This window comes from Cheilinus undulatus, linkage group 11, assembly GCF_018320785.1.
Source record: "Cheilinus undulatus linkage group 11, ASM1832078v1, whole genome shotgun sequence".
NCBI lineage: Eukaryota > Metazoa > Chordata > Actinopteri > Labriformes > Labridae > Cheilinus > Cheilinus undulatus.
This window is the reverse complement of record NC_054875.1, coordinates 48,304,341-48,314,721: the sequence shown is the minus strand read 5'-3', so window position 1 is coordinate 48,314,721 and position 10,381 is coordinate 48,304,341.

Below are 10,381 nucleotides of genomic sequence, written 5' to 3'. Positions count from 1 at the left end.
GTCCTGAGACCTGATGCCTTTTGTCCTGAGACCTGATGCCTTTTGTCCTGAGACTGGATGCCTTTTGTCCTGAGACCTCACTTCTTCTGTACTGAGACTTGATGCCCTCTCTGAGTGCTTGCAGTTACACCTATTGGATGACTCTAATTTATAAGGCTCTCCTTGGCTTAGCTCCTTCCTATTTATGTACTCTTCTTCAAAGAACTGGAAGCCATTATGCCTTGCGCTCTAGCAGCATTGTCCATCTGCTCGCTCCTCGTGTCAGAACTGAATTGGGGAAAAAAGCGTTCAGTTTTGCTGCCCCCTCGGCATAGAACTCTCTCCAGACTGACTTGAAATTGTCTGAACTCATTTCACTTGGAGCATTTCGTTCGGTCTTAAACGACAGACATCGTGAGACCTCAGGACAGTGCCTGTGTTTATAGATTTGTTTCTGAGTCATTTTCCAGCACTTTATCTGCAAATACCTGTGCACTTTCTATAGTACTATTTGTTTTTAACTTATTGTTGCGATCTAACACTGAAATGTATTATTTATTATGACGTGTGCTGTTGACCTCTTGGCCAGGTTGCCCTTGTAAAAGAGATCTCGATCTCAATGGGAATTATCTGGTTAAATAAAGGTTAAATAAAGATGCCTTTTGTCCTGAGACCTGACTCATTTTGTTGTGAGACCTGATGCCTTTTGTCCTGAAACCTCACTTGTTTTGTCCTGAGACTTGATGCGCTTTGTCCTCAGACCTGATTCCTTTCGTCCTGAGACCTGATTCCTTTTGTCCTGAGATTTGATGCCTTTTGTCCTGAGACCTGACTCCTTTTGTACTGTGACCTAATGCCTATTTGTCCTGAGACCTGATGCCTTTTATCCTGAGACCTGATGCCTTTTGTCCTGAGACCTGATTCCTTTTGTCCTGAGACTTGATGCCTTTTGTCCTGAGACCTGATTCCTTTTGTCCTGAGACTTGATGCCTTTTGTCCTGAGACCTGATTCCTTTTGTCCTGTGACCTAATGCTATTTGTCCTTAGACCTAATGTTTTTTGCCTAGCAGCCTGATGCCTTTTGTCCTGAGACCTGATTCCTTTTGTCCTGTGACCTAATGCTATTTGTCCTTAGACCTAATGTTTTTTGCCTAGCAGCCCGATGCCTTTTGTCCTGAGACCTGATTCCTTTTGTCCTGGGATCTGTTGGCTTTGGTCCTGAAACTTCACTCCTTTTGTCTTCAGACCTGATGTCTGCTGACCTGAGCCCTAATGCTATTTGTCCTGAGACCTGATGTCTTTTGCCTGGAGGCCCAATGTCTTTTGTCCTTAGACCTGATGTCTTTTTTCCTGAGACCTGATGTCTTTTGCCTGGAGGCCCAATACCTTTTTTCCTGAGACCTGATCCCTTTTGTCCTGAAACCTCACTCCCTTTGTCCTGAGACCTGTTGCCTTTTGCCTTGAGAACTGATGCCTGACACCTTTTGTCCTTTAACCTGACTCTTGATGCCCTTTGTCCTGATGCCCTACTCATTTTAACCTGAGTAGTATAAATAGTGAATTTCATCAACTTTATTAAAAAAATTGTGATATAATGGCAGCATGGGTAGGGAACAATTATTTTACATTGACAGATTTGTTCAACTTTATTATTCAGTAGTTTTATGTTTTGTGTCCTCACCACTAGAGGTCAGTGTTGCTCAAGTTTGGCAAGACTGATGACCAGCAGGATCCACACCACATTCTTTGATTACTGATGCAGGAAACAGCTGATAGTTAGGCAAATATCATAGTACAGGGATCATGTGCTGCAGTAAAACTACAAATACCAAAACCAAACATGAGTTCCTAAAAAGTTGGGATGTTCTATAAAACCCCGTACTTGAAATCTGACTAAAAATCCTGCAAAGACAACATGAAAGTGAGAAATGGTTGTTTTGGACAATGGTGCATGCGCAGCCTTGGATTTGATACCAACAGCATTTTTCAAAAATGTTGGGACAGAGGCAATAAAAGGCTGGAAGAGTTGAAATGCTTGATAAAGTTGATCATGTAATCACTAGCATAAAAATAATCTACAGTGAATAACTGACAAGTTAATCATGGAATCAGTCATCGTAAAAATGTAAATTCCATTTCTGAAAAACAGGATTATGCCTGGTTAAATGGCTGAAATGGGTTAAAAATGGCAAAATTGGAAGAAAAGGTGGAGAAATTGGATTTTAAAAGTATCAGTAAAGAATTAGAAGTGACAAAAATGGGATAAGAGTAGCAAAATCGGCAAAAAGGGTTAACAGTGGTAATTATGATTTGGATGTGGCAGAAATGGGTGGAAAAGGTGGTGAAATGGGATTACAAGGTGGGAACATTTGGTATAAATTTGCAAAAATGGGTTAACTGATGCAGAACAATGGGCAGAAATGGGTTAAACTGGCAAAAAAGTGGTGAAAAGGGTCAACAGTGCAGAGAACCCGGCAGACTGAAGCGATTCAGGTCTGATGAAGCCATCGGTGCTAGGATTTCCAAAGGTTGTTTTATCAGGATGTCATCATGTCTCTGTGTAAACTCGGTGTGACTAAAGGCATTTAGAGGAGAGATCAGCGTGTTGTGACAGCGCGGTGATGGCGTGAACATGATCTGCACGTCCATGTGGATGTGAGGTTATCGTATTGGCAGAGTGGGTGGTGTTTGTATAAACCATCCTCGGTTCAGTGTTTGCTAAATGGGCGGTGTGTTTGTCAGGGTGCCAGTCATCTTCAGGTGTTCTCCCATGATGCATCAGGGCAGTGTTGTAGTTTGCATTCGCTCTCCAAACACTTACATTGAAATCTAAACTTGATCCTGCAAAAAACACTGTACCCATACCATCCTCCTTAATCTGGTTCAGACTGACGATTCCTGAATCTCATGAGAGCGTTTTTGGAGAGATGCAGCTCATATCAGGCCAGCTGATGGTGCTGCAGAAGAGCTCAGAGCCTGGAGTGTTCTTTTGTCTTCACGGTGTAATGGTAGCCATGGATACTGATGAACCTGAGACTAAACCTCCCAGACACAGGTGTCTTTACACTACAATCACTAATTAGGTAATTGAATTAGGTAAGTCACTTTAAAGGGGGTGAATATTTTTGCGGTCACTTAGTTTACATTACAGATTTTTATTGGATTGATTTTACTTTGTAGAAATCTGTTTTTATAATTAGATGAGTGCTGAGTGATTTATAAGCTTTGCAGCAGTTTATAAAGTCATTTAGATTAGCTCCACCTTTATCTGCCGCCGTATTAAAGTGAGTCATTAAAGAGCAAACAAAGAGAGCTGCTTATGAAATACGCTCCTATATTTAGGTCAGCCGTTCTTTGGAAAGTGGTGCCAGCCTCCACCGACCAGGATAAACAACGGAAAAAGAATTTCCAGGAGATTAAGTGTAATATCATTAAAGCCCAGAGTCTTTTACAGCTGTACGGTCCGCATTAGGAGGAAACAAATAATGAATCTGCTGACTCAGCAGGAGGAGAACGCTCCTCATCTGCCAGGGCGAGTCCATACGTGCCCGGATGAATAACACAAACATCCACTGTAACTGATTTAAGATTCCCTGTCTACTCTCTGCTGACGGTCTGTCAGTGTTATCTAAAGTCGGAGTAACAGGGGACCTACAGTCCACAGCAGCTCAGCATGCGTGTTCTACTGGATCAGGGGTTCACAGCGTTGGGGTCGGGACCCCATTGGGGTCGCGAGACGCTAAAAGGGGTTCTCCAGATGCCTTAAAAAAAACTAAGAATATAATTGAATTATACTGTTGCCACTTACCACCAATTTTTAACACATTTTTACAACTTACAACACTCAACGTTTGGCTCTAGAGCCACATGTGGCTCTTTAATGTCTTAATTTTGATTATTACCTCAGAAAACCTTTAAAAAGGGAATCTTTGTTGCCATTTTTTTTTTTTACATTTTTGGCCACTTTTTATCCATTTTTGCCCCTTTTCACCTTTTTTGCCAGTTTTCACCCATTTAAGCTACTTTTTACCATTAAATACCACTTTTTTCCTACTTTATGCCCATTTTGACACTTTTTGCAACTTTTACCCATTTTATGCCACTTTTGTCCCGTTTTTGCCCTTTTTCTCAATGTTTTTTCCATTTTTTTACCCATTTAATCTACTTTTAGCCATTAAATACCACTTTTTCTCCTACTTTTTGCCTCTTTGACTGCTTTTTGCAACTTTTGACCCATTTTTGTCCCTTTACTACCACTAGTTTCATCTTTTTTTTTTGCCCGTTTTTGCCACTTCTTTTTGCCACTTCATCCCATTTTTGCCCCTTCCAGCATTTCTTCTCACACTTTTCACCCATTTAAGGTATCTTTTGCCTTTAAATACCACTTTTTCCTACTTTTGCCCATTTTGACACTTTTTGCCACTTTTTATACTTTTTGCTGCTGTTATCCCAGTTTTTTGCCCCTTTTCACTTTTCTTTTTTTTTTTTTGCCAGTTTTTGCCCATTTAAGCTTTCTTTTGCCCTTAAATACCACTGGTTTCATCTTTTTTTGCCCATTTTTGCCACTTCTTTTTGCCACTTTATCCCATTTTAGCCCCTTTCACCCATTTAAGCTACCTGTTGGGATTCATTATTACTTTTTCCTAGTTTTTGTGATTTTTGCCACTTCTTTTTACAATTTTTATCCCATTTTTTCCATTTTCAACATTTTTGCCAGTTTCCCCCATTTAAGCTTCCTTTTACCACTAAATACCATTTGTTTCCTATTTTTTGCACATTTTTTGCCACTCTTGACTGCTTTTTGCCCATTCTAGTCACTTTTCACTCATTTTTTCTGCCACATTTAGACCATTTTGTCACCTTTAACTCATTTTTTTGTCACTTCTCACCCATGAATTGCTACTTTCTGACCCCTTTTCCACTTTCCTCCCCATTTTTACCCCTCTTCACTCATTTTTGTTGCTTTTTAACCATTTTTTGCCACCTTTAACTTATTGTTATTGCTACTTCAAGCTTTTTTGCTGTACCACTTAGACTGTGGCTCTTGCAAAGGTATTTTTCAACCATTTGGCTCTTTGGGTGAGTAGGGTTGAGTAACACTGATCTAGCCATGTGGGGGTTTCTAGCCATGTGCTTTCTGGAAAGTCAAAGCATGCTGATGTCTGGCAGGGAGCATCTTTAGAGCAGAGCCTTCTCCGGTGACTAAAACTGCAGATCCATTTAGCAATGAAATGGTTGAATGTATGACGAGAGTGTTCCTGACTTGAAGTAGTGACCTCTCAGTCCACTTCAGCTCCACCTTAGTGCCTTATAATGGCCACTTCTGCCTCCAAGAAAGCCCATATCTGAACTTAACCCCTGCATAACTGAATCATTTTGATGTTTTTATGTTTATATTTCGATTGGCAGGCTGGTCCCAGGTGTTTAAGGCCCCCAGGTGAGCAGCCAGGCCTGATATGGACAGACGCTTGTCTCTGCAGCTGCAGCTCTATATAAGGCGGCCAGAGTCTCTGCTGGAGAGAGATGGAGGGCAGCACAGGTCAGTGCTTACACCTTATATGGGAGAGAAAGCCGCTGGAAAATGTTGGTGTGATACAGCGGAGCGTGAAATTCCTCCTTTGCCTTAAATCCCATCTAAACTTCCCCGAGCCGACAGTCCTGTTTGGTTTGGAGTGAAGCGTCGAGCTGCAGCTCAGAGATGACCTGAAAAATGATCTGCAGAGATCTAACCCACATCCACTCATGATCAATGTTCGCTTCACATTAGCAGCTTGCACATCCACACCGCGCTGTCAGAGGAAACGCCAGGCTGAGTTTTCACCTGCTGCCTCCTGTGACACGTTTTCAATTAATGATGAATGTTAAAGACAGCCTTTATGTGAGGTTTGGTACCAAAACAGCAGGATGTGGAGCGGATTTCATCGACCAAATTTAAAATAGAAGAGATTTAGATGCAAAAGTTTTGGCGACTGTTATCATCATCAAATATTGTATCGGAAAATAACCCTTTAAAATGTACCTTCCTCTGCAGGCTGAATGAAACTCTTAATTACAACCTCAAATTCCAGAAAAGTCGGGACACGGTGTAAAATGTAAATAAAAACAGTAGTCGATGATTGTCAAATCTCATGAACCCATATTTTATTCACAATAGAACAGAAACAACATATCAGATGGTGGACCTGACACGTTTTACCATTTCATGAAGCAGTACTACCTCATTTTGAATTTGATGGCAGCAACCCATCTAAAATAAAAACTCATTACCTAAAGCAAAATAAAAGTTTTACCAGGATAAAATTAACAACTCAGTTTTGGTCTTTGATCTGACTCGTCTGACCACAGAACAGTTTTCCATGTTTCCTCAGTCCATGTTAAATGAGCTTTGGTCTGGAGAAGACGGCAGTGTTTCTGGATCCTGTTCACATATGGCTTCTTCTCTCCATGATCAGCTTTAGCTGTCGTTGGTGGATGGCACAGCCAACTGTGTTGACAGACAGTGATTTCTGGAATATTCTTGAGCCCATGCAGTGATTTCACTGCAGAATCATGCCTGTTTTTAATTCAGTGGCCCCTGAGGGCCCCTTCAGCCTTGTCCCTTGCTCACAGAGTTGGGGGCCATTTTTCTGAAATCGTTCCATAAAATTTTAGACCCAGTTTTTCTCAGATTGGTGAATCCCTGCCCATCTTTCATTCTGAGAGGCTCTGCCTCTCTAAAATGCTCCTTTAATACCCAGTGATGTGACTGACTTGTTGACAGTTAACGTTATTGGTTGCAAAATACTCCTCCAGCTGTTTTTCCTTTAAACACCAATTACTTTTCCAGCCTTTTGTTGCCCTGTCCCTACTTTTTTGAGATGTGCTGCTGCCATGAGATTCAAAATGAGCTAGTTTTACATCTGATATTTGTTTGTGTTCTATTATGATTAGAATATGGGTTAATGCAGTGGTGCACGGGGGCGGGGGTGGGCTAAAGTGTGTGCTAAAGTGTGTGCTAAAGTGCCCTCTTTGGAACCAAAACACTTGCTAAAGTGCCCTCTTGGGAGCCAAAACGCGTGCTAATGTGCCCTCCTGGTTGGCAAAACACGCCTAACTGCCCTCTTGGTTGGAAAAAAACACACTAAACTGCCCTCTTGGCTGGTTAAAACATGATAAACTGCCCACTTGGTGGCAAAAAGGCGTGTTTTAGTACCCTCCTCATTGGCAAAACACACTAAACTGCCCTCTTGGGTGAAAAAAACCCACTTAATTGCCCTCTTGGCTGGGGTGAAACATGATAAACTGCCCTCTTGGGTGATAAAAACGCGTGCTTTAGTGCCCTCTCAGTTGGCAAAACACAACTGCTCTCTTGGGTGGAAAAACACACTAAACTGCTGCTGTTGGATGGAGAATATTGATTCCAATGAAGGCATGCAAGCTTTCCCAGAGTCATTAACAAGTTAAGCCCTGTTTATGTTCAATACACTTTGTATGGCCATTAGCCCATATTTTCTGTTTTTTTATTTTTATTTATTTATTTATTTATTTTTTGCAAACGGCCAATGGGCTAGTAAATTTTCTAGATTTTATTTTCAATTTACACTTTAGGTTAGGTCAGTTAGATTCATCGTATTTAGTAAATGATGGAATAAATTGATAGCTGAATTGTGGCTGTATATCAGTTGACATATTTACATATGAAATACAGTTGCATAGATGCATCCTAGGTCTGCTGCCTGATATCTCCCTAAAGCGCTGAGTGCTGATGTGTTGGATTTTGGAGCAGATCTGATTCTAGTAGCACCTTGGAGTCTGATCCAGATCTTATAATAAGACCAGAGCTGATACATGAGTCTACTTTATTTCCTCTCTACCTTTATAATACCTGAAAGCAAGGATTCATTGAATTTAACTTTTTTACAGCCAAAAACAGCACAAACTTGGAACTCTTCACTGCTATAATAATAATAGGTTAAATATAAATCCTTTGGCTTAAATCTCTGCTACGAAGCTCCTTTCATTTTCTTTCACTTTTGCGTTCTAAATCTTTAAACTCCTGTTTTTCCTCCCTCATTTGTTCCACTTTTCCTCCTCGTCTGTACCCTGCAGAGAAGTTTGTGTTGTTTTTCAGTTCAGATGGAAAATCTCCCCTCTTTTTTTTTTTTTTTTTTTTTTTTTTTTTTAGATCTTCTCCCTTTTTAGACATTTGTCTAAATCTGTCCATCCTCTGAGCAACCAGCCTGCATGGTTTCAAAACACAGACACAACTGTGTCACAATCACATATGAACCAACAGGCCAGCTACAGCCCAGATCCCTGAAGTACTGAGGCTTAGGAACACTTTTACCCAACTATGTCAATGATCAGAGACAAGTATTGATCTGATAATTATAAATAACTGTACATTAATGATGTTTAAATTATTATAATGAAGTCTGGGTTAAAATACATCAGTCTGATGACTGAATGCCATTTCTTACCGCAGTTTTCCCTTCAGTCAACTCTCCATTTATCTACTTTGATTTAGCCTCTGAGACCAGCCTGACCTTTCAGGTTTACAAATGATCATTTAGAGGAAATATTTTAGTTTAGTTATGCTTTATACATGAATCCTGTGGAGGGTGCTCTTGGAGTATGGGGTACTGGACATGATAAGGGCTGTTCGGTCCCTGTACCACCGATGTCAGAGCTTGGTCCACATTGCTGGAAGTAAGTCAGACATGTTTCTGGTGCGGGTTGGACTCCACCAGGGCTGCCCTTTATCACCGGTTCTGTTCATAACTTTCATGGACAGAATTTCTAGGTGCAGCCAGGGTGTTAAGGGTGTCCGGTTTGGTGGCCTCAGGATCAGGTCTCTGCTTTATGCGGATGATGTGGTCCTGTTGGCTTCATCAGACCGGGACCTCCAGCTCTCACTGGAACGGTTCGCAACTGAGTGTGAAGCTGCTGGGATGAGAATCAGCACCTCCAAATCCGAGGCTATGGTCCTCAGTCGGAAAAGGGTGGAATGCCCTCTCCAGGTTGGGAATGAGATCCTGCCCCAAGTGGAGGAGTTTAAGTATCTCGGGGTCTTGTTCACGAGTGAGGGAAGAATGGAGCGGGAGATCGGCAGGCGGATTGGTGCGGCGTCGGCAGTGATGCGGTCTCTGCATCGGTCAGTCGTGGTGAAGAAAGAGCTCAGTCGAAAGGGGAAGCTCTCAATTTACCGGTCGATCTACGTTCCCACCCTCACCTATGGTCACGAGCGGTGGGTTGTGACCAAAAGAGCGAGATCCCAGATACAGGCGGCAGAAATGAGTTTCCTCCGCAGGGTGTCTGGGCTCTCCCTCAGAGATAGGGTGAGAAGCTTGGCCATCTGGGAGAGACTTGGAGTAGAGCCACTGCTCCTCCGCGTTGAGAGGAGCCAGGTGAGGTGGCTTAGGCATCTGGTCCCGGATGCCTCCTGGACGCCTCCCTGGTGAGGTGTTCCAGGCAGGTCCCACTGGGAGGAGGCCCCAGGGACGACCCAGGACACACTGGAGAGACTATGTCACTTGGCTGGCCTCGGAACGCTTTGGGATCCCCCGGGAAGAACTGGACAAAGTGGCCGGGGAGAGGGAAGTCTGGGCTTCCCTGCTTAGGCTGCTGCCACGCAACCTGACCCCAGATAAGTGGAAGAAGATGGATGGATGGCATACGGAATTCTGATGTATTTTTCCACTTATTCCCATAAAGAGAACACATTTCACATTTCTTCGTTTGTTTTCTGTTGAGTGAACCTATCTTATGTACATGTTGCTAAATTCTGAAGTTTTGGAGTCCAGGAGGTCAGTTTTTTTGTTGCAAACAAATGTTATTTGATTTTAACTCTTTTGATAATTTCTGATATCATGACAGCTCTAGTTAAACCTGACCTGAGTGTTGATGAGTTCAGTGAAGATAGAATGTTGATGACTAAGGATAAAGTTTTCTTCTAAAACTCCAGCAGGTGTAAACTGGACTCCGGTCTACGTGTGCCTCAGTCGTCTCACGTGCTCGGCATAAACACAAACTCCAGCCCTTACGGGTCCTGATTTATTCCTCAGCGCCCCAGCGGAAGTTTCCCGCCCCCCGTGAAACAAACGTGCTCTTGGCCTTTTCTCACAGTCTGCATGGAAACCACAGAAGCTCTGGCTGCCTGCTGTCACCATGGGCACCACACACAGACACCGTCTCCATACTATCAATCTCTGCTGGGGCAGAGAGGTGAGTGAGCAGACTACTAATGAAAACATCAGGGTTTGGCCTCTCTCCTCTTTACAACTTCATCAGACTTCATCTGTTATTGTTTTCATCATTCAGCCTGTGCAGTGGAATAACACATGAATAGTGTTGGGGCTTTTATATCCAGCTGATAAGTGTTGAGCACTAGCAGAACAGTAAAAAAAAATGTATATATGGAAAT